The following is a 25,226-nucleotide window of genomic DNA, read 5'->3' as shown; positions in this document are numbered from 1 at the left end:
TATGCGACTTAACTTCTGAGGTCATCAGTCGCATAGAACTTAGAACTAATTAAACCTAACTAACCTAAGGACATCACACACATCCATGCCCGAGGCAGGATTCGAACCTGCGACGGTAGCGGTCGCTCGGTTCCAGACTGGAGCGCCTAGAACCGCACGGCCACCACGGCCGGCCTCGACATTAAATACCATGTCCGCTACAGTTTCGACTACGCTATTTTAGTGGCTAACCACGTCCTTAATAGGCCACTTCTTTACAAAACTACAGACTGGGTAATTACAGCGTGTAATAACGAGAACTGAGCACCGGGGCTACCCTTGACAGTTGGCCGGCCAGAGTAGCCGTGCGGTTCTAGCCGCTACAGTCTGGAACCGAGCGACCGCTACGGTCGCAGGTTCGAATCCTGCCTCGGGCATGGATGTATGTGATGTCCTTAGGTTAGTTAGGTTTAATTAGTTCTAAGTTCTAGGCGACTGATGACCTCAGAAGTTAAGTCGCATAGTGCTCAGAGCCATTTTTGAACTACCCTTGAGTGGAAACACAGCTGGAAATCATATAATTCGGGTGTTTAATGCGCTTTCGGAGGCTTCAGTCTTCTGTGAGGCTAATTCTGTTGCCACGTTAACTACACCGCTAAATGAATAGTATGGAGGTGTGATTGCGCATGTCAATCACATCGCGATTACGGGTGTTCACGCCTGAGCCTCAGGACGTGGGCTAGCAGCGCATGTCGGGTGTTTCAAGCGTCAACTTTGCGTCTCAATATCTCAGGATGTAATGGGAATATTGCGATGCAATCAACGCCATTGTGTATGTGCTTTGTCATGCTATGGATTGCTGAAGAAAAAATATAGGAGGTCCACTTAAAAAAAAACATAAGTTGTGTTAAAAAACACATATGCTTTGGTTTTAGAATGTTTCCAAATATGTACATTCATGGGCCCCAGCCCTACATTGATGCCGGTGAAAGTCGTTTTCCAATAGCTGTTATTGTTCCAGAGATATTTTGGGTGGACAAGATAGCTGGGACATCCTGTATATAGGGTGTAAACATAATTTTGTACAATGTATCACAGTGGTGTAGATGAACTGTACACAGGACACTTGTGGTCTATTAACTCAGGAAAGTACCTCAGACTGGCGTATAAAAACAATGTAAACTACAGCGCATACGCATCGCTGCAGATTTTCTTATCTCTCGCTCTCTACACGTAAAATATTTGTCCTACATAAAAAATTAATAGGACTTTCCTATACGAAATTTCATATAATTTAATTTTACACTGCGATGCGTTTTCGCTAGAGGCGCGGTTCTCTATTTATTCAAGAAAAAGTGCAGAAGTAATCTTCAAATACATCCTTACCTTCACCCCTCCCCCCACCCCCTCAACAAGTCAGGATTTCTAGTACGTCGTTTATGGCACTCCGTGTAACCATTGTATAAAAATTTTCGACTACATGAATTACTTCCCATATGCGACCTTTCATGGTCTCCATTGACTGGGTGTTAGGTCTGCGGCTTAGTCGGCTATTTCGTTGTCACGTGCCCGACTTTAGTAAACGTTACACAAAATCTAATTATGTTGACAATTCGATCGACATTTTACCCTTACGAGCACAGTAGTTTCATAACCAGTAGGCCAGACAAGCTAAGAGACTTAATTTTTAATTTTATGCTACTAAAATTCATATTAACTTTACAATTTATCAGTCCACGAATGATCTGGTGGCGTAATAAGACCAGTCAATGAAGACCAAAAAGTATCTAACACGAGAAATTATTTGCGACATCGAAAATTTTTGCACAGAGGTAGGTGGCAGTGCGATTATCAGCAACTAAAAATTCTGGCAGGTGGTGGGTGAGTGTCGGTGTCGGGTATGCGTTTGAGGATCACTTTTCCATGATTTTCTTGAACAACTAAAAAACCCGCCTTTAGCGAAGATGCATCCCGCTACAAAATTAACCTACATTAAATTGTTCTTTTCATTTTTTCCCTGGGACTAATATATATTTTGCGAGCAGATAGCGAGAGAATACGAAAAATCTCACTCGACGCGTATGCGCCTAAGCATAGGTGGTTTTTGTAGACCAATTTGAGGTACTTTCTCGACTTCAAAGACAAGAAATGGCCGGAATAAAACTGTTCATCTCGACTTCCTCTACACCACTGTAGCACGCTGTAAACAGTCAAAGTTTGCACTCTGTATTACTTCAGTGGATCTCAGCCTGGCGTCTATTTTTCCTGCAACTGGTTTCATGTGGTGTTCCCCTTTATTTTCGTCCAGGTAGTTGCTAGTATTTTACACTACTACAACTACATATATACACTACATAGTTCTCTAACACAAAAATAATAGATTACCTTTTAAATTTTCGCATGATTGTCGAGAAAGATAAAAATGAATGTATGCCTCTGTTTGTGCGCTAGTCTTTCTTCGATTATTCTCATAAATCCTACGTGGCAGCATAATGTTCACACAATCCTCTCCGAACACAGGTTCTCTAGCTTTGTTCAACAGAGGTTCGTGAGAACTACGTCATCTTTCTTCCAGTGATTTTCATTTAAGTTTCCAGAGCATACCTGTTACACTTTCGTATGGGCTATAACGATATGTTATGACCCCAGCAGGGCACCTCTGGATTCGTTCCAAATCTGTTATCACGGCTACTTGAAAAAGACTGGAGACATAGCCATGATACTCTAGAAGTAGTCACGCTAGAGTCATGTGTGTGATTTTGTTTACAGATGAACTGCACTTCATCAGAATCCTTTCCAAAAATCTATTCAGAGACTGTTTCATTTTTCGCCTTATATGCATTACAGGTATAGTAATCTTCTTCACACGACCTGCCGATTACGGCGATGTGTCATCTTTGAGCATTTACTCGTAATTTTGCTCAGTGATCCTGTGTGGGTGACGCACATTGTATACATGGGTTTCGAGTAAGGCAGGTTGTCTTCTATTCTAAGCTTGTATTAGCAACTTTTACTTGATGTCTAAGACTAAATTGCTTCTTAGTATTACCTTACGTTCTTAAATGGTGTGGCATGCGCCAGATGGTCGCCACTAACCAATAGGCGGAAGTCTGCCTGCTTAGCTGGGTGGTAACGTGCTTGCCTCCCATGCAAGCGAGCTGGGATTCGATTAACGGCCGGCTTGCATATTTTCCCAGCTCGTGGAGAGGGTGTTGTGTTTTCCTCATCATCTCTTCATCCTCATCAGCGGCGCCCAGGTTGCCCAATGTGGCATCGAATGAAATAAGACTTGCACTTGGCGGCCGAACTTTCCCGATGGGACCTCCCGGCCTACACTGCCATACGCTCATTTCACTTTTTCAATGGGCGGATACTGTCCGATTATTTCTCTTTGTTATAAGCATCAGTCCTCTTTTATCCACATGTAATGAGGTCTGTCATTCATTGCACTAAGTGGGGATTTTCTCTATTGTTTCAGCATTTCCTTATGGTCTTCCAAGAACGATACCTCCCTGCATATAACGGAATAGTTAGCGTAGTACATTGTAGTACTTTTGACCGTCTCCGATAAAGCTTTTCTTTACACTGATTAGAACTGAGGTCCTACTAAGTATTCTTTTGGCACCCGATGCTAATTCCGTTTCTACGTAACATTCGTCTTCTACAGTAATGTGGGAATTAAGAGGAATTGAAGTTAGTTGCTCTTGACTGATTGTTGTTGCCTTCACTATGAACTACAATTGCAGGTCCCTTCCGATTCAAATGAGTGCCTGTATGAGTAGAAACAGTCCGTGTTATTTCTGTGTGCTCGATAGGAAAAGTTTGTTCAAAATAGTTCAAATGGCTCTGAGCACTATGGAACTTAACTTCTGCGGTCATCAGTCCCCTAGAACTTAGAACTACTTAAATCTAACCTAAGGACATAACACACATCGATGCCCGAGGCAGGATTCGAACCTGCAACCGTAGCAGTCGCGCGATTCCAGCTGTAGCGCCTAGAACCGCTCGGCCACTCAGGCCGGCTGGAAAACTTTGTGTTTGTCTTGAAATCGACATTTTACCTAAGAAGCGAGTAAAAATACTTGCTCTTCGTGAACACAAATCTGTGACTATAACAGATATTTCCTCTGTTGTTGGTATGGGAACATTTACTGCTTCAAGTATATAGTGGTACTGCCTCATTATCTCCAAAGAGAGAAGGCAGATGTGGACGAAAACAAAAAACCACCTCTAGAACTGACAAACCTCGAAATAGAAAAGGTAGAATTGATCCTCATAAGAAAATTAAGGACATTGAGTGTGATTTATTGGTTGCTGGGCTTGAAACTGACTCTTCAACGGTACGAAAAAGACTTCTTGACTGTGGGCGGAAGACAAGAAAGCCATTAAGAAAAACAATTGTGAACACTTACCATGAAGGAAAAACAGTTCAGAGGGGCCAAAATACATAAATCTTGGACCTCCAATGACTGGAAACTTGTAATTTTCAGTGATGAGTCACATTTTATTGTCCAATTATACAGAGCAGGGGCTGTCAGGCTAAGCACCCACGAGGCAGTGAGAACTGTAAAATACCCTCCCAAAAAGTGTTTTCGGGCTTCTTCACTGTAAGTGGCCCTCGGGCATTAGTTTCAGTTGAGGGCGCAATGAATTCAACCAAATACATGGATATCCTTAGACGCAGGATTGTGTCATTCCTACAGAAGTTTCCAGATGGTGGCGGAACATTTCAACAAGCTCTGGGACTGTGTAACACTTCGAAAGCAGTCAACGCGTTCATGGAAGAAAACAACATTAACGTGCTACAGGGGCCTGATAATTCATCAGACGTAAAGCCCATCGAGACTTTGTGGAGTACTGTGAAAACGCGTTTTGGTGAAAGGGACTGTCCAACGAAAGAACGCATGTTAGTAAATGTCGTAAACCTGGTCGAAATCTCTATGCCACAATGTGTCCAGAAGTTCATTAAATGATGAGGAGTACGCATTATTCAGCAAGGTACTAACAGTATCATACATATATTAATAAATGTGGATACTTCAAGTTTAATAGTGTTGTCTCAGTTAATTTGCACACTACTGTAGTTTTGCGTTACATTAGATACTCCTTCAAGCATTTCCCCGTTTGCGGAGATACTTCGTACACTCCCATCTTGGTTAATATTAGTAAAGTATGAAGCGCCGTTCGGAAATCTACGAAGATGAAATCTACCTACCGACCTGGATGTACTGGTGACGGGCGCACCACGGTGTGGGAGTAAAATGGCGCGGCAACGGGAAGTGTAGTCCAAAGTTGAATTACAGGGGGTAGTGAAGTTCTTATGGGCAACAAGACTAAATGCAACGCAGATTCATTGTGAAATTTTAACGGTGTATGGATCAATTGTGATGTTGCATCCAGTCTCAGTGGAATGGTGCCCACATTTTGACGAAGGCCGCATAGAAACGGGTGATGCTGATCAGGAAGGGAGGCCATCGATATCGACAACTTTCGCAGACGGCAATGTCCAGGCAATTGAGGAAGTGATTCGCAACAGTTGCAAATTTTCCAACGATGAGAACGTTAACCCAAACATTATCGAATTGTTCCATGACCAAGAAGTCGAATTCTGTCGTCGAGACTGAACGACTGGTAAGCCACTCCGACCATTATGTACAGTGTTGATGACTTCGTCGAAAAATAGTATCATGTATCTGTGTCATTTTGAAATGCATTCAGTAGAAGCTACTTGTCTTGCGGTAAAATGAAGACGAGAAACTAAAGGAGACGCATCTCAACCTCACTATACACACCGTCACAGGAACAATCAAAAATACTCCAACTTTCTACTCAACTATGCGACGAGAATCTCCTCTCAAACAAAAGTTAAAAAAGGTAGTTGGTGATCTATATCTCCCTGTGCACGAGAACACTCCGGCGCCAAATAACGAAAGACTTCACTCCCGTCATGCACCTCTACAAGGTGCTAAATTTTTGGTGGGCAACGGAGTTACAATAACACACCGATGGACAGAAATATGGCAGAACAATGTTACGGCAGAACAGTTTAAGATGTCCTGCAACTCGTCCAGGACATAAAGGTTTCAAGATCACCGCACGCAACAGAAAAAGGACAAATTGTGGAAGATGTGCTGGGTCTGTCCACAAATGGGAATTGAAAACATCGCAAGGCTGTGATTGTGATGCAGAACGACAAACTATTCAGGACAACGGCCATTTCCTGGCGATCTGAAGGAGATACTCATGGCGACAAAAACATCGCTTGAATATGTTCAGTAGTCGGATACATGTGTAAGACACTCTGTGCTTTCTAAACACTGTAAATTTAACTACTCATGTATTATTTCTGTGTGTTAAACATGTTTATATGTATCGTTAAAGTAAAAAATTTGACACTAACCATATACTAAATAAATATTTACCTCGTTTGTGAGTTATGGAATAAAATCCGTCAAATGAAACCCTGAAAACATGTCATTACTAGGACAAAAACCTATTTCAGTCTTGATGTAATATTGCGCTACATGCCTCATTATTTTGGAGAAACATGACAATTTTTAAGTCTGGTATTTTAGTCTTATATTGGCCCGGAACAAGGACTGGTTATCCATATAAACTTTTCATTCGCCTCCGACTGAGGAGGATGTATTGTAAACCGTAAATGCGCTAAAAATTTCCCTCGAGATACTTCTGAAACTACTTTTTGATCCCCGTTCCGAACGACGTGTGTTCTTTCTAAAATGAAGTCCTGAATCAAGACACGAATCTGTTTCGATACTTGGTGATATCACATATGATTCAATTAATGATAATGCTGAACTGCGTCTAAAGCCTTCTAGAAGCCAATGAACAAGGCGTCGACTGTATCTCATGGACCAACATAGCGATCCGATTGTGGAATCCAAGTTGATTTTAGGAAGTAGATTTTCGTCTCGAGAATTTTATTCTAATTGACGTGGCTTGAAAACCCAGAATATTTTATTCATATTTTCACCTTACAAAACGGCAATAATGCATGAGTATAAAACGTGTCACAAGGTTCTCCAGCAGACAGACCTCTGCTATACATAGAACTTCGTTATGTGTGTGTCAAAGGTCTCTTCTAGAAAGCGGTAATGACGTGCTTTCCCAATTCTCATGGTACCTTTCGCTATTCCAACGGCCTAAGATAAACTACTGCTAGAAAGAGAGTAAGGTCGTTCACATAACCTGTGTATAACCTAATAGATATCTCATCAGCTCCATGTCCTTTTCCACTGTTGAGTGATTTTAATTTATTTTATTTTCGGTAATCACTTAACCTAGTGTATTCCTTTTGAGCGTTCGTGTTGTAATTGAACTGACGAACGGCTTTCAAATAGTTTTAGAGAAAAAAACTTTGCGTCATATTCAGTTTCGTTACGTTTATGGTCACTGAGCGACTACCAAGCCAAATCGATTTGCATAGACTTCATTAAGGCGGAGACTTCTTTGGTCATATCGTTGGATACAGTTTTACTTTCGAGGTCACTGAACGCTTCTTGGATTGCCGTCCTCTGTTTCGTTTTGGTTCGTTTGAGTTTTGTTTGTTAACAGAGTTTCATGTTTGCTTAAATCTGTGATGAAGCTTTGTTTGCCGGCCATTATACCACGTTGTCTCTTTCCAGTCCCACAGAAGCTAGTTCAGCACGTTATGTTCTAAGGTATATTGTACGGTTGTTATGAAATTTATCCATTTATGCTGCACATCTCCACCCTCAGAACTGGATATTCCATCTTGACCAGACACACTACCTGAGGAAAAAACTGAAACACCTAGAGGATTGGATTGGACTGATTTGTGGGGAGGAGACCAACCTGCGAGCTCATCGGTCTCATCGGATTAGGGAAGGATGGGGAAGAAAGTCGGCCGTGCCCTTTTAGAGGGACTATCCCAGCATCTGCCTGAGGCGATTTAGGAAAATTACGGAATACCTAAATCAGGATGGCCGGACGCGGGATTTGAACCGTCGTCCTCCCGAATGCGAGTCCAGTTTGCTGACCACTGCGCCACCTCGCTCGGTACCCAGAGGACATGGTGCATATAGACATCATCATCGGGTAAATTATAGTAACCAAGTACCACAAGAAACCGATCAAGTGACACAAATATGGTTTTATTAATAAACCTCAGAGCGATAACGGGAAGAAGACTGTCGTGACTCCACACGTATCAAGACAAACGAATCTTACAGAAGATGCAAAGTAAGTGATGCACAGAACTGATGTGGGCCATACAGACTGAAAGCATATTGTGAGAGGAAGTAAACGCTGCACCGCTGTGTGAGTCGCCGGTAGACAGCGCGACGGCGACTGTGCGATGTGCACGTTTCCTATAGGCGGCCTCAAATGGCAGGCCCGCGCTGGTAGAGCTGGAGGTTGATTTATGAACCGCGCGTGGCGACATTACAGTCACACGCACTAGTAGCAGGGTACAGAACATCTCTCCCTCGAGGACAGGAGGAGACGCCAGTGGCCCGACGAGAGACACGTCCATCGGATCCGGACCGGCGACAGCAAGTACCGACCTCGAAGGCGGGACGCTGTACTGGACTGCCACCAGACCACAAGACTGGGAAGCGTGGAGACGAGGGCACGCCCAAGGGTGGTGGAACGGCGCAGCGCCCAACGACAGCACCAGGGAGGAGGGTGCCATCAGAATCTTGAGTCGTCATCAGCAGGCAGGTTCCAGTACAGAGGAGACAGGGCTGGATCCACCGGCGACGATGACTGAGGCGATGGTGGCGAGGGCGCCAGTAGAGGAGCCTCGACGGGATCAGCAGCCTGCATCAACAGACCCGAGGCTGGAGATGGATTTTCCAGAGCCCAGCGCTGGGAAGCTCAAACGCTATGGGGCTGCAGTAGGAGGAGGTAGCCAATGGGATGAGGACGCCTCCATAGCAGGCGATGACTGGCTCGAGGCAGAAGGTGGCGGGAAAGTCTTTGGCGATGGGTGCTACACCCGCAAACTGGTAGCTCCTGGTGGGAAGCAGGGGTACAACTACTTAAAGTGGCGCCAACAGCCTGTCGGCCATACGGACTTCACAAAGATAGCGCCCCAATGGACAAAAATTGTCGGTATATATCTGAGCTGGCGACCAAACCCTCGCACCAATACTGGCGATCCCAGTGATCCTGGGGGCCAGACGAACCCAACTGCGGCAGGGGTGGAGCAGACTGTACAAGACGAAGGAGCATGTGTGGCTGCTAGCTGTGAAGCAAATCAGCTGGGATGCACTCCACGACAGGCATGCAGCGATAGGTGCTCGGGAAACGGAAAAGCGCGTCATCCAGCGAAGAATCCACAACAAACTTTCCGCCCGCAGCTCGTGGTCGTGCGGTAGCGTTCTCGCTTCCCGCGCCCGGGTTCCCGGGTTAGATTCCCGGCGGGGTCAGGGATTTTCTCTCCCTCGTGATGACTGGGTGTTGTGTGATGTCCTTAGGTTAGTTAGGTTTAAGTAGTTCTAAGTTCTAGGGGACTGATGACCGTAGATGTTAAGTCCCATAGTGCTCAGAGCCATTTGAGCTATTTGAACAAACTTTCTCATTTGGGACTTCAACATACGCACTAGTCGTTCTGCCTCGCCATGCGATTGAGGGTGGAATGGCGGAGCCATAACATGACGAATGCCGTCACGGGACAAAAACAATTGAAAGTTGCGAGAAATGAACTGCGGCCAATTATTGGAAACTAAGGTGCAAGGCAAACCCTCAGTAGAAAACTGAGTCAAAATGTACGAATTGTGATCTCAGTTGACGTCAATGCACACTGCAGAATGTAAATAAACTGTGGAAAATGCATCCACAGCCAAGAGCCAACAGGAATTCAATAAAGGATCTGCAAAACCTACGTGAACGTGTTCCCATGGCTGGCACGAAGCGGACCAGGGGGACAGAGATGCCCTAGGAGCTGCCTATTGTCACTCACACTGCTCAAAAGCCATGAACCCCTGGCCAAAATGTGTGTCTCCCAGCTGACAGTTTAGTGCATTAAACTCCCCAATGGCCCTAGTGGAGAAAGTGGAGAACCTCTCAGCGTAACGTGACAGGAACGACTGCTCAGGGAGAGAGCCGTGGACAACCGCAAAACACTGTCAAAAACAGAGGCGATACCGCAAGGAAAAATAGTTGCACACAGGTCCAGATCTCGACTCGGCGGTTTATCTGGCCAGTTCAGTTGAACAAACCGAAGCAAATGCCAGAGAACTGGGTCGGCGACAATGTAAGCTGCTATGCTCGAGTTCTTAATTTGGAAAGCTTTGACCGCGGCCTTTGTTTGAATGTCAAGATGAAAGAAAAGTAGTTCTTCACGATCAAAGTCGGGATCAGGACCCACAGCAGAAGATGGGACTAGGCGTTCACATGGCATGTTTAGAGGTAGGTCGAAAATGGGTTCCGTAATTGTAGCGAAACAAGAAGTGTGCCCAGCATTGTAGGCGGTGTGCTGTGTTGTCAGGCTAGGAAATGTGAGATTTAAACAAGGAAACCAAGGATTTATGGTTAGTAATAACGTGAAACTTGGAGCTACACAAAAATCATGACATTTCTGGAGATCATGGACTATGACAAGACCTGAGAGAAATGTTGCTGGGCCAGAGTGAGAGATGCAGGGGCGACAGCAACAGGTCATTCAGAGCCGTTAGCATATCGGTGCGCTAGGAGCGTGTTGTGAGCGTCAGTCGCCAAAACTATGTACTCGACCGGAGAGAACGTAGCTGAAAAAGGAGCCGAGAATGGTATGAATTTCAACATTCGAAAAGGACATTTGCTGTGCGGGTTCCAACAAAAAGGTAGGAATTTATGGTAATAGGGTATCTTCCCTAGAAAGGTCTGAAGCTCCCTCGTCGTCTAGGGCGACGCATAGATATAGCAGCGGATATGCATTCTGGCATCCTGCGAGACGTCGAACCCCAAATAAAATACAGAAGGTTGAAAAAAAATGACATTTCGCGAGGTTACACCACAACCTTGCGAACTGTAAGACAGAAAACAAAGAGCGCATATTTTTCTAGTTATCAGTCACGAACGAGCCCGTATCAGCAATATAATTCAAGCAATTAACGCAATACGCGACAGGAATACCCAATTGCTAAAAAAATCTTTAGAAAATAGCAGGGCCGCTAGCCACATCAAAACGAAGGCGCATATGTTGACAGAGACTAAAAGGAGTATTCAGAACCAGAACTCTCCAAGACTCTTCCTCCACAGGAACCGGTAGACATGCTTCAGAAATGTACTGGCCGCCCGACATTTTCGCCAACAGTTACTCCTGGTGTGGGAGAGGATATGTATCCGCGATTGACTGCATATTGGCAATAGTACTGAAGTCACAACAAAGGCGAAGTTGTCTCGACAGCTTCCGAACTACAACCAGCGGAGACGACCATAACTGGTTGCACACCACTAAATATTGAAGTCTGCCCAGTACTACTTTCACTTGATCTCTCACAGCGATAGGAATAGGTCCTACACGACAAAAACGAAGCTGAGCCGTGGATTTCAATGAAATATGAGCAGAAAAATTCGTAGCACACACTACACTTTCCGAAAACAAGTCTGAAAACTCCTCCCACAGTGTTTCCAATTGAGAGTACGGTACCTGATCGGACACAAGGTGAACTGCGTCGGTGATACAAAATTCAAATGCCTGAAATGCGTCCACCCCCAAAACCTTCTCAGAACCGGCATCAGCAGCCACCAAAAATGTGATGGAACGAACCACTGACTTCTAAGAGCCAGATGTCGTAAAGTGTCCCAGCACCGCAACCCTCTATGTGTTATAACTGACCAGCTTCCACGTAACCAGCGTCAACAGCGGCGAGCCTAACCTTTTGAGAACGCTGTGCACATTAGTATGCGGACCATCTCGGACGCCATCTCCGTTCCAGTTCCAGTATGCAGCATAAATAACTACAGTTGCAATCCTCCGTGACAGGTAAAGAGACCACCAGGTTGCATTAGCGTTGTTCATGTTTGCTGTTGTTACCAGACCTGGTAGGGTATACAAGGAACATGAACAACGTCAAATGTTGAGCAACCATTGTAAAAGAACCAGAGATTCCGCCTTCTAATGTGCGCGGCGTTATTAGCATCTGACAGAGTTGGTTAGGGGCCTCCATTTGACTAGCTATTCGAATGTTGGAGTATCCAGACTTGTGGGACACTGGACCAATGTTGGACTGCATGGGAGTCTGAGAGCAAGCATAGTCATCGCCAAGGTTCTGATCGACAACGTCTGACCACCACATGGGAGGATCTTCGTATTGTGCACCAAGCACATGGTAACCCATTCGCATCTCGTCCTGCCATCCGAGAACAAGTAATGGACTCTCTGCAACATTGTGGGTCATCTCGCCATATTGCTCGGAGACTTAAGGGGACATTGTATGTCCTATGCCGCCTATGTTACAATTTTCCATAATTATTGAATGCACCTTTCTGGAAGCGCTGAAATAGAATTATTACCAAAATTGTATTATGGGGCATGATATATTTTTCTTTTTTCAAACACTCAATTTTCGACAGAATTTTGTAAATAAATGAACGTAAAACAAAACAACTCAGGACATTTTAATTATTCTAGATCCATGTGTTGAATGTCACACTTGGCATGCTGTGAGAATTTCGTGTCTCTGCCATAAGTATACTGCGTGAAGAGTTCGACAGAGCACTGAAAGACCTGAGTCGAAACAAGGCCCCGGGAGTAGACAACATTCCATTAGAACTACTGACGGCCTTGGGAGAGCCAGTCCTGACAAAACTCTACCATCTGGTGAGCAAGATGTATGAGACAGGCAAAATACCCTCAGACTTCAAGATGAATATAATAATTCCAAACCCAAAGAAAGCAGGCGTTGACAGATGTGAAAATTACTGAACTATCAGTTTAATAAGCCACGGCTGCAAAATACTAACGCGAATTATTTACGGACGAATGGAAAAACTAGTAGAAGCCGACCTTGGGGAAGATCACTTTGGATTCCGTAGAAATATTGGAACACGTGAGGCAATACTGACCCTACACTTATCTTAGAAGAAAGATTAAGGAAAGGCAAATCTACGTTTCTAGCATTTGTAGACTTAGAGAAAGCTTTTGACGATGTTGACTGGAATACTCTCTTTCAAGTTCTGAAGGTGGCAGGGGTAAATAACAGGGAGCGAAAGGCTATTTACAATTTGTACAGAAACCAGTTGGCAGTTATAAGGGTCGAGGGACATGAAAGGGAAGCAGTGGTTGGGAAGGGAGTGAGACAGGGTTGTAGCCTCTCCCCGATGTTATTCAATCTGTATATTGAGCAAGCGGTGAAGGAAACAGCAGAAAAATTCGGAGTTCGTATGAAAATCCATGGAGAAGAAATAAAAATTTTGAGGTTCGCCGATGACATTGTAATTCTGTCAGAGACAGCAAAGGACTTGGAAGAGCAGTTGAGCGGAATGGATAGCGTCTTGAAAGAAGGATATAATATGAACATCAACAAAAGCAAAACGAGGGTAATGGAATGAAGTCGAATTAAGTTGGTTGATGCTGAGGGTATTAGATTAGGAAATGAGACACTTAAAGTAGTAAAGGAGTTTTGCTATTTGGGGAGCAAAATAACTGATGATGGTCGAAGTAGAGAGGATATAAAATGTAGACTCGCAATGGCAAGGAAAGCGTTTCTGAAGAAGAGACATTTGTTAACATCGAGTATAGATTTAAGTGTCAGAAAAGTCGTTCCTGAAAATATTTGTATGGAGTGTAGCCATGCATGGAAGTGAAACATGGACGATAAATAGTTTGGACAAGAAGAGAATAGAAGCTTTCGAAATGTAGGGCTACAGAAGAATGCTGAAGATTAGATTGGTAGATCACATAACTAATGAGGAGGTATTGAACAGAACTGGGGAGAAAAGGGGTTTGTGGCACAACTTGACAAGAAGAAGGGACCGTTTGGTAGGACATGTTCTGAGGCATCAAGGGATCACAAATTTAGCATTGGAGGGCAGCGTGGAGGGTAAAAATCGTAGAGGGAGACCAAGGGATGAATACACTAAGCAGGTTCAGAAGGATGTAGGTTGCAGTAAGTACTGGGACATGAAGAAGCTTGCACAGGATAGAGTAGCATGGAGAGCTGCATCAAACCAGTCTCAGAACTGAAGATCATAACAACAACAACAACCATCAGTACTTTTTTAGAAAACCGGTCATTTATTGCAAAAAATGTAGTTTAGAGATATTTAGGTTTAAAACTTTTTTTTTTTTACAAAATCTTATACAGACTTACATTTCTCCGCCTTTTATGCACTACAATTTCCCTGCTCTGCCAAAGTAATTAATTAGCGGCAGAGATTAACATTCCACATCGTTGAAGTGGGGAAGACTCGCTTCGTTACAAGTGGCCGCATCATCCCCCCAGCTTGTGGCCGCGCAGCCCCTTTATAATCCCACCGGACGTGCTTGCCGGCGAAAGATACGGGGCCGCGAGCACTTTCTGGCAGCGGGCCAACGCTCCTCTCTTAGCTGTAGAGGGGCGGCCGCTCTCATAAGATATGCGAGCATACGGCCTTCTCCTCAGTCTTTATTATCCAAGATCCTCTCTCAGCGAGAGGACCTGCAGGACAATGTTTCTGGAGGTGCGTCGAGACGCAGGTAAATCTCGCCACTTAGATCGAAGCTTATCCTCAGCAAGCTCACAGAGATTTTTCTCTACAGTCTTCTCCAGCATCATAAAACAATGCTATCCATCAGTTACGTGCGTTCGCTGTTTCATACAGTTCATCACCTTGGGATTTATTTACGTAACCATTTTGGCAGAATTCTGTGATTTCTTCTGTCATTGAAGGACAGCTATATTGAGTGACCAGAAGTCACGTGAGAGCACTGGAATACAAACTGGTCGACAGCTGAAACCTAGAGGGTGTATTTGTGTCTTTAGAGACCTCGTAGAATATGGGCACCTGCCGTTCCACATTCAAATCGGACACGATGTGACTCCAAAAAGACGGTCTACTGCCCCGTATTGATGATGATGATGATGATGATGATGATGATGATGATGTTCGGTTTGTGGGGCGCTCAACTGCGCGGTTATCAGCGCCCGTACAAATTCCCAACCTTTGCTCAGTCCAATCTTGCCACTTTCATGAATGGTGATGGAATGATGAGGACAACACAAACACCCAGTCGTCCCCCGTATTGGGTCTGCGGACGTGACATGACATCCGTCAAACACTTATGGCCGTCCTGTGCGGTGTTTTACGCAGGTGGATACACTCTCTCTGAGATACTGAACATCGAACGAAGACACTGTTGCCCTCGCCAAACCGAATTCTTCCGTAATCTCAAATGTGCTATGACCCATACGTCAGTCACGATTATATTGCTCAACAACGAAAATATGATAGGCTTAAAATAGTTTATTCCTATATATTTCCACCTTTTGAATACAAAATTAGCATAAAAATAGCGGATTATCTCTCACTTTCGAGATAAAATAAAATGTCACATTTTTTACATTTTTAGTTCATGGCTAATTTAAAGTTTTTTAGTGTTGTCACGTCCGCTAAGTGATAAAACACATACTGCTCCAACTTTTTGTAGGTTAGAAACATGGTGTCACCCAAGTTTCACATTGCATTATAATTAGTCCAGTATTTATGTTTGAGATTGCCTTGGAAGTGATAAATTTGTTACATCAAAATGCCACAAAACGTCTAAACGTGGTGGAATAGCATTTCCGTCACAGAAACTGAACTGCCGTCTCTTGAGACGACTCCCTACTAAAATTAATTTGCAACGAAGGGAGGGTAACAGGAAAAGTCCGTATGCATGTTGCCACTCCTTCTCAGTTACAATACGAGAAAAGCTGAAACATAACAAAAAATAAAGATTTGACATTTCCTACGTCTCTGGTTTGCTAGAAGCCTACATACCGTATAAGCAACTGCTAGTACTACTATAATGACAGGATTGTTAATGAAAAAAAAGAGAATTTAATATCCTAATCTTCCATCCGCTGTTCGAACTATTCCACATTCGGATAGTTTACCACTTCCGACTCCACCCCTGTATTAGGAGTCTGAAGTAGAAAATGAAGGCAGCATGTGAGGAGTAGAACCCTACAAGCTTAGAAAATCCTATGAGTCTGATTTTAACGAAAATGATAAACTGCATTGACGGAGTCAAGCAAAATTGAACGATCTCATTGGAAACTTTGATATGTCGAACGAGAATGCAGAACTCCTAGGTCAAGACTACAGGAATAGAATCTTCCCGAACGTGATGTCGGACTCTCAAGGTACAGACATCGTCGTAGGGGTCTGATTCTTTGTTTCTCTTCTCAAAAGGAAAATCTTATTGTTGGGTGTGACATTAATGGCTTTATGAAATATTTGAATTTGAATCATTATCCAACTGACAGAAGGATATTTATAGGTTTCTCCAAGCTTATTTTGTAAGCTGTGTTAATTCGCAACGGCTACAGTCTTCTTTCTATTTCTGTTGGTCATGCAGTTCACATGACACCTGTACAAACATGGCGGTCCACCCCGACTCAGTCAAACACGCTGGAGAGGAAATGTAAAAGTTATAGCTGTACTCTTAGGAATGCAACTGCCTCACACTAAATGTTGCTACTTTTTATGTATGAGGGACAGTAGGAAACAGGAAATCACATATTTAAGCAGCTGGGCCCGCGAAAAATCTTAACCCTTGAGAGAAAAACTTCTTTGGCTAGGCTTTCTTGGACGCAAAGGCGTTCTTCTCTACTCCTTTATATAAATCTGAGTTAAGTGAAAAACGTTGTCAAAAGTTTGAACAGAGAAGGACTCGCCCTTAAGTACATAAGATACAAATTTCCTGCCTTAAGTGATGAAAAGAATAAGGAAGGTATTTTAGTTGGGCCTCAAATTCTATAGCTTGCGTAGAATCCAGCTTTTGACCAAATTCTGGTGAAAAGAAACCTTGGGAAGACCTAAATGGAGTCATTCTAGAGTTTTAGGCAGCAAAAGAGATCAAAACTGCACTCGTTTTGTGACAGTACTTCTACCAAAAAAATACCATCCACTATGATGCAACATGCAATTTAAAATCTATTTTCTCCACTCACACTTAGACTATTTCCCACCAAGTAATCTCTCCTGTCAGTGATGAACATGGAGAAATATTCCATCAGGATGCATCTGTAATGGAACAAGTAGATGGGGGTCACTGTAATGAAGCAATGCTTGTGCATCACTGGAGGTCTATTCGTAGTGATGCTGCGGGCTGCAGAACATCATCAAAAGAGTCAATCCAAAAGGCAATTTTCTGACTCTCTTCTGGTCAAATTACCTGCCAGGTTTCCCTCTGTCAAAAAAAGGGTCATAAAAAATCTCAAGTAGACTTCTTATATTGTTGCCATATGTATCTCAAACGTATCTTTTGTCTTAACCTGTGAAAATAAAACATTTACACCTATTGTACATCACAGAAACTGGAACTAATAATTTTTTCTTGCTCAACTTTGTCTTTCTTAAACCTAAGTTAATAACAACTCACTGATGAAGTGAAGGAAACATTCATTTTGTTTTTAAAGGGTCTGATGTCATCCCACGTTCAAAGTTGTTTAATTCGCGACATGCTGCGAAGTTCTCCACCCATCTGTCTGTAACAGAGTTCTCACATACCGGGTCTTCACATGAGCCACACGTCTTATCTATCCGCAACATTCGGGTGTCACACGCGGCGCAACTTCAGGTGAAACAAACATTTCTCATGACTTTTGACAGCTCGGCTCATAACAAGGAATTTGATGCGGAATCAAAATCTGTGTTCACTTTTCAGCCGTCTTAGTAAATTTACCCGTTAGTTTTCCAGGTCTGTTAACGCCAGTCTTTCGGCAACTATAGCGGGTGGTATCCTTATCGAGATGACGGTGTGTAGAGAGCGTACAAGTCTCAGATACAACCAGCCTATCTGTGTGTAATGGCATATCCTTCAAGTAATTCACAGATCAGAGGAAGCCAATACTTCTCCATCTGCCGTAAGACAAAAGCAGGACATTAAGATTCTGACACTGGCGTCAAACTCTTGTTGTTAATTAGTGAATCTTTTCCGTAACATTCGGATTTAACGGGCTGTATTATGTAAGAAAATTAGAGTACTTGAGGTTCAGTTCGTAGCAGATAATTGTGGAATAAGTCGGTCTAGATATCTTTGGATAACAATCACTTTACTCGTATAAATAAAAGGTACTGAAATAGCATGTCTAAATTAACCGGGTACAACTGTTGCAAATAGTTTTAGTTGGATATTTAGACAGTCTCAGAAGGCTGTAACGTCGATTTGGAACCACGTTCGTTAAATACGAGATCAATAAACATTACTTCCACCGGAGCAATCAAAGGCATGTTCCTCTGAAACTGAGTACGACGTCGCACTCTGAATCTAGTCTTACTCATTTTGGAAGGAAAATTATGCTATGCGATTCGTAGCGACTCATTTACGCTAAGTGGAAATGAAGCGAAAAGCAGCTAACGGCCGAGAAAAACTGCCCCATTTTCCCTCTCCTCGTTGGTCTTAACAGCGCCACCAGGACGCAGCATTACTTCTAACCTTACTCTGGTTACATTTGTTATACCAGCCCACGTCCTACATAGCACCGCTATGAGCTTCCAAAGTGATATCTTGAAAATGGAAATGCTGTTGCGTAAATTTCTTGCTTTTTATTATATCCTATTAAATATATAATTTAGGGGGGCTGTCCTCTGGTGTCACAATACAAAAAATATTATAATTTTTTGTAGGTGCCAGAAGCAATTGTCTTATTAGATAATGATCTTTAGTTTGCAATGTTGTCGACATATCAGGGCTGTTCAAAGTCGTTTTCACTTGAGCTGTTATCACATGATTTTTCTGATCGAGGGCTCTACTTTTAATACCGGACGTGTAAAACTGTTTTCCTGTTACACACACTTTGAGTACTTGATTCGAGTTCATTGTATGTTTGAACGCGTAAATATTAATATCGTTTACCTACTGTGACGTGAGAGGAAGTGATAGTACTTAGTTGAGTGGTGATTGCTCAGAAGTTTAAATCTTATATTAAATAACGTGGCAGAAGTTTTTCATTACAACCAATATTAAATGAAAAGCCTTATAAGAGCAATGCGTTAAAATCCAACAAGTGCCTGAATAATAACAGATGTTCAGTAATAGACGAACGCGCCCTCAATAAGGGTAAAATGCAAGTGTTACAGTTAATTATAATCCTAAACCAGGTAAAAGATCCCAGGACAGTCAAAAACAAATTTAATGAACAGTTTGCTGTTTCTCTAATAATTTTACTCAGATGGTGACCGCAAGTGCTATTAAAAAAATTGTGCTAATTTAAAAGTGGTCAGTCGCATGTGTTAGCGCACACCACAGTTGAAAAGAAAACCAAACGACTCTTCCATCAAAAAGGCATAAATAACTGTTAAATAGTATTTAAGGACAATCTGTTGTCATTTATTGTGAGCGTACTTGCGTGACTTTGCTGCCTTTTTTATTTATGAACTAACTATTATGTATTTTTTTGTTAATTATCTCAGTGTATCCGAATGCTAACAATGTTTGTTTATTTACGAATTGTTGTAATGTATTAGTTTAATCTGGGAACTGCTTAAGATGAGTCAAATCCTGTCTCTATCACGTAATAATGTTGTGTTTTTGATGGGGATGGCCTTCAGCCAATGGAAAAGGAGACAGTAGTGGCACACTACGTGAGCCAAGTGGAGACTGTGGCTTCTTAATGAAGAGCTCAGGGAGCGACTCTAGACACTGTAAATAGAGTTCTTGAAGTAGGTGGACCTGCCTGAAGTAACGTGTGTCATTTGGACATAACAGGTGTTTGATTCTGGGTGTGAACGGCTGCTACTATCTTAACTTCTGAAGGGACTATATATTTCGAGAGGTCCGAATGTGGTCCATAACAGGACTCTAACTGATCCCGATTGTATCACGGAACTGAGTATACACAAAGTACGAGTTACTATTCTTCTGATCACATGTGATAATTTGTAAATCATCGGGCTGGACTCTGAATTGTTTTGAGATGATGAATGTTTTGTGTATTATGATTACGAAATGTACTTAGTTTGAGGCTTTCGCTACCATTTCTGTAACGCTCTAAATGTAGCTTTACTTCATTTCATAAGAGTATCTTCTGTCTTTATTTTTTACTGGACCACTTCTCTTTTATTTGCAGTGTCCTTTCTTAAATAAACATTAAACAACAGAATTCTCTGCAATCTACGTCAGTTACAGACGTTATAATAGAATCCATGTTATTAAATCATTCATTTAACTTTTGTTTCGTATTTCTGCGTATATTATTAATTCACAAATTTAGCCAATACATGGACTATTTGAATGCAGGATGACAGCTACAGGTTATTATTTGCAGCGAATTAGCTGTGGGGCATGAAAGGAGACCTGCATAGCTCGACTCTACGAATATATCGAGCTATTCTTTTTAACCAGAGCCACGCATAGCTCAAGTACCTGAAGTACGAGCAACTACAGGTAAAGACGCAACTGATTTCCTCGTATGGGTTGCTGTTAGGATAGCAACTGATCAGCAGTAACTGTTAGGTGCAGACGCCGTCGCCGGCCGAAGTGGCCGTGTGGTTCTAGGCGCTACAGTCTGGAACCGCGCGACCGCTCACACATCTACAATGGCTTGGTCTGTTCCCAGTATCAGTTTACACTCCCTTCATCGTATCTGTTTTCACTAAATTCTCGAGTTTGCGTTTTTTGACTTCGACCTCTTTCATTTGTAATTTCCTTTTGTATACGTTAACACTCCACTTAAAGGTGAAATTTCTGTCCTAGCGTATTTATTAAGTTTGTTCAGTCCATTAAGACATGTAAACCAACGTTATTCATGTGAACCATTTCTAAATTGGCAATCTTGTTATTTCATGGTATTGTAGAGATCTAATCAGGGTGTAAACAATAAGTGTAGAACTTACCACATTGGCGTAGGGAAGCGAAATTGGCATACAAAACCCACTCGGTTACAACTGATATATGCCACACGGGACTTTATCTAAAATTGTCCTTGAATATTAAAAACCACTTGTTTTTGGCCGGCCGCTGTGGCGGATCGGTTCTAGGCGCTTCAGCCCGGAACCACACTCGCAGGTTCGATTCCAGACTCGGGCATGGATGTGTGTCCTGACCTTAGGTTAGTTAGGTTTAAGTAGTTCTAAGTCTAGGGGGACTGATGACCTCAGATGTTAAGTCCCATAGTCCTTAGAGCCATTTGAACCATCTGAACCACTTGTTTTTGAATTTAGAAAATGCAAAATTGACATCGGTTTTTCTTTTAGGGATTAAGTTTAGATCAATCTGGAAATGTAATTAATATTTGCATAACTATTTCAAAGGTCTCTTCTTGTCATTACGATCACAGAAAAGGTCAACTTACAAATGTTGACGAAAGCCAATGGCATAACAGGATGAGAGTAAAAATGTCACATGGCATATTTGCATTGTAGCTTAAGTGGATCTTTTGAGTCAGTTTGAGCTTAATTGACTACCAAGTGTCTGACACCAAACTGTCCTCCTCATCCCCTATACCACTATGGTAATGTTGTAGAGACAGTTGGTTTACACCCACGTAGGCAGACAGTATTTTAATCACATTTCTTTCAAAGATAAACAGTCTTCATTTAAATACTCGCAAAAGCACAAATGAAAATGTTCCGGCGTATCGACAAGCGCCGGCACGAAGATGACGTAAGAGCAGAGAAGGCTGTGAGACGACGTCAGCTACTAGTTCGCTGTCTAGGACCGCACCACGATAGGAGCGGCCTCTAGCCGAGGAGAATATAAGCGCCGCTGCTGCCAGCCTCGGCCGGACAGATATGCCAAAGCAAGTGTTGGCTCAAGCAGAAACTGAGTGCAGAGTAAACAAATTTATTACATTTTTATTGTAAATTATTTTTTTCATTTTATAACAGTAGTGACAAAGCCTCTGGTTTTCTGTCACGACACACCAATGTCGATTCAGTGAAGATATAACCCGGTGACATAGACTCCCCATGATGGTCGAAGAACCGCCATCAGTTCCCGCTCGAGCTCTGCGCCAACTCGCGCAACAAAGAAAAGCAGAGGAGTTTGAGAAAACTGAGGAAAACCGCGCGAAAGGCATGTTTGAACACAAACGCAGTGATGCTAGCCAAGCCTGCAAGGGGCACTGGTGTACTGGGTACGAACGGTAACTGTGCGTTGTTGTCAGTACGTTGCAAGTGCCCATCGAGGTCAGAACAGTGATCTGCGTAGTTGTGAGTGCATTGCATCGGAGCTAAGTGAATTCTAACTTGGGTAAATTGTTGCTGCTCGTGTGTTGAGTGCTTCCATAACTAAAAGAGACAAAGAGTTTGGTCTTTCAAGAAGCACCGTATGGAAGATTTGTATCGCATGCAGGGAAAGCGGAAAAACCTCGTCCGATAAGTCACAACGCAGACGAAATCGTATGTTGAGCGGACAGCTGGTCATTAAAGAGGATTGAGACGAAAAATAAGAGGACGACGCTTGCAAAAGTCACTGGAGAACTGAATGTCGCTCTTGCGAACCATGTCAGCACAGAAGCAACACGAAGGATGCTTCGTAAGCTATGAGATGGAATTCCAAAACCACTCATCAGTGATGCAAATCTCCGTGACAGGAAAACGCAGTGCTGAAGCCATAAAATCTGTTCTACGGAGCAATTTAGATGAACGCGTATTTTTTCAGAGTTTGCAGCTGCTGGCCGAGTTTACGCAGACTGCTTGCAACGTAAAGTGAATCATGGGGGCGGTTCGGTGATGATTTGGGCAGCCATAGCGTGGTATCCCATGGGCCACGCGCTTACTGTGCAAGGTACCATTACTGCGAAGAATTGTATGACCATTTTGGTTGATCAGTTCCATTGAGTGGTACGGTATTTACTCCTCAATGGTGATGCTGTGTTCCAAAACGGTAGGACCCCTGCCAACACAGCTCACATCATCCAGGACTGGCTTTGTGAGCAGGAGGATGGATTTTCGCATCTCCCATGTGCACCACAGTCACCAGATCTCAATATTATTGAGCCTTGGCGACTTACTTTGGGAGAAGGTTGCTTGATCGCTATCCATCTCCATTATCGTTACCTAAACTTGCCAATTTTTTGCAGGGACAGTGATATCAGTCTCCATTGAAAACCTTGCGAGACCTGTACTTACCCATTCCGAGTCGACTGGAAACTGTTTTGGATGCGATTTTTTTCCTACACCGTGTTAGGCTTGGCTATGTGTTGTGTTTTTGGTGTTTCCATATTTTTGTCCACTCCCCCAAAAGATCCTATAGTCCCCTTTCATTATTATTTTATTTGCCTTTCAGTGCACTTTGTATCCTACAGAACAATTCGTATGTTTTCGTTGCTAAACTTAGTACCAGAGAAGACTGGGTTATGATTGAATCTAGCCGTAGCCTATTTATTTCTACGATTTGCAAGCATCATACAGCTGTTACGTTGGTTCTTTTCAGACTTGCAAATGTGTCTATAACGCCATTACAAGTCTTCCAGGTTTTTATATGTAACCCAACTCACGACTATGATTCCATAAACTGTTTATCTCTTGTTCTCCTATTCCAAAACACTCTGGCATGCATGAGTAAATGAATGTGGATGTGTTTCACGTTGCTGTACGGTGGTTTTTTCTGCTGCAGAGAATCAGCGGTAGTCTTACAGAATCGCCAACCCTAGTAGTTTTCAGATAGGCAAAGAGATTTGTTCCCTTTGTGTGAAAGTTACCCTCATCTCTGGGTAGGAAGAAGTTTTAGTGTGAGGTGGTCAGTCTGCTTCCAGCTCTGCGGGGATCTGCAGTCGACGTCTCTTCGAAGAAAGGTGAGTTGATTTAACCACTTGGCGCATTGTCTCATAGCGAGATGGGAGCTTTTAGTTTTTGGGCTCGCGTTTTGTCTTATAAAGATTATTTTGCTGGGTCGCAGAAAGGAATGCAAGGCTTCTGCAGAATTTCAGTTTCATTCCTAATGCAGACTTTGGTCCGTAAGAAAAACGTAGCACAAATGTGTTGCATATGTTGAGGCGATCTCACGTAGGAAGGGCGCCCTCGGTTCACTGTGAATGTTTGAGTGCCTGCGACTGCCTGTGTATATACATCCTAATCTTGTCGGAATCTTGATAATTTTTTCCTCTTTGTGAATTTTCTTTGTTTCATTACTAGATGTACGTTGGAAACCATCCACGTGGGTTAATATCAGAGTTTCTTGCCCCCTGCCGTTACCCTTTGTCTATTCAAATGTGTCCTCTGCAAAATGCTAACTGTTTGCGGCTGCGTGGTTCAATGTTGCTAAAATTGTGTCTCCGCAAACCACGTGTGCACACGAGTTAACTGTGAGCCTAACTTTCCTGTGGCCCCCTGCCTCTCTCCTAGAGTTCACTTATTGGTCTGATTTTGGAATACGGTATTAAATATATCCTGCCCGGATTATTCAATTGTATTTGCCGTTTGTGATTTCATGTTAAGTATGTAAGCGTGTATATGTGGCCGTCGTTGAGGCTGTTTCTCCAAATCGAGGTTCAACGTTAAATGCAACCATGATATTCAGATTTACTCTTTTATTTAATTATTTCTCAATACAACGGAACAAACCTCCTAGCTTCGTTGCATATTGGTGTTGGGGTCGTCCCTGCTCTTCTTTGAGTGAATGTGGGTCTCAATGCGAGTATTAAACCTTTCCCGTCCCCCTCTAATTACGACCGCGTTTCTAAAATGGTTCAAATAGCTCTGAGCACTATGGGACTTAACATTTATGGTCATCAGTCCCCTAGGACTTAGAACTACTTAAACCTAACTAACCTAAGGACATCACACAACATCCAGTCATCACGAGGCAGAGAAAATCCCTGACCCCGCCGGGAATCGAACCCGGGCACCCGGGCGCGGGAAGCGAGAACGCTACCACACGACCACGAGCTGCGGACGACCGCGTTTCTAAATTAGAGATTCTGTTGTGAATTGTACAGCGTTTCACAAGCAATCCTACATAGTTACCAGGCAAAAGCAGTTATATGGGTGTCTTGTATCGATGTCTTAATAAATAATTTTTTTTTCAGGTCTTATCCAGTGTTCCGATGTTACGTCTCGTTTACCTACGTCATTTACGTAGTAGTTTCCTTGTTAGCCCATCCATAGCGTTTCCATGTCCACAGATCCAATAATTAGTGTTCCCTTTT

This window comes from Schistocerca piceifrons, chromosome 1 (assembly GCF_021461385.2).
Source record: "Schistocerca piceifrons isolate TAMUIC-IGC-003096 chromosome 1, iqSchPice1.1, whole genome shotgun sequence".
Taxonomy (NCBI): domain Eukaryota; kingdom Metazoa; phylum Arthropoda; class Insecta; order Orthoptera; family Acrididae; genus Schistocerca; species Schistocerca piceifrons.
Note: the sequence above shows the minus strand (reverse complement) of the source record.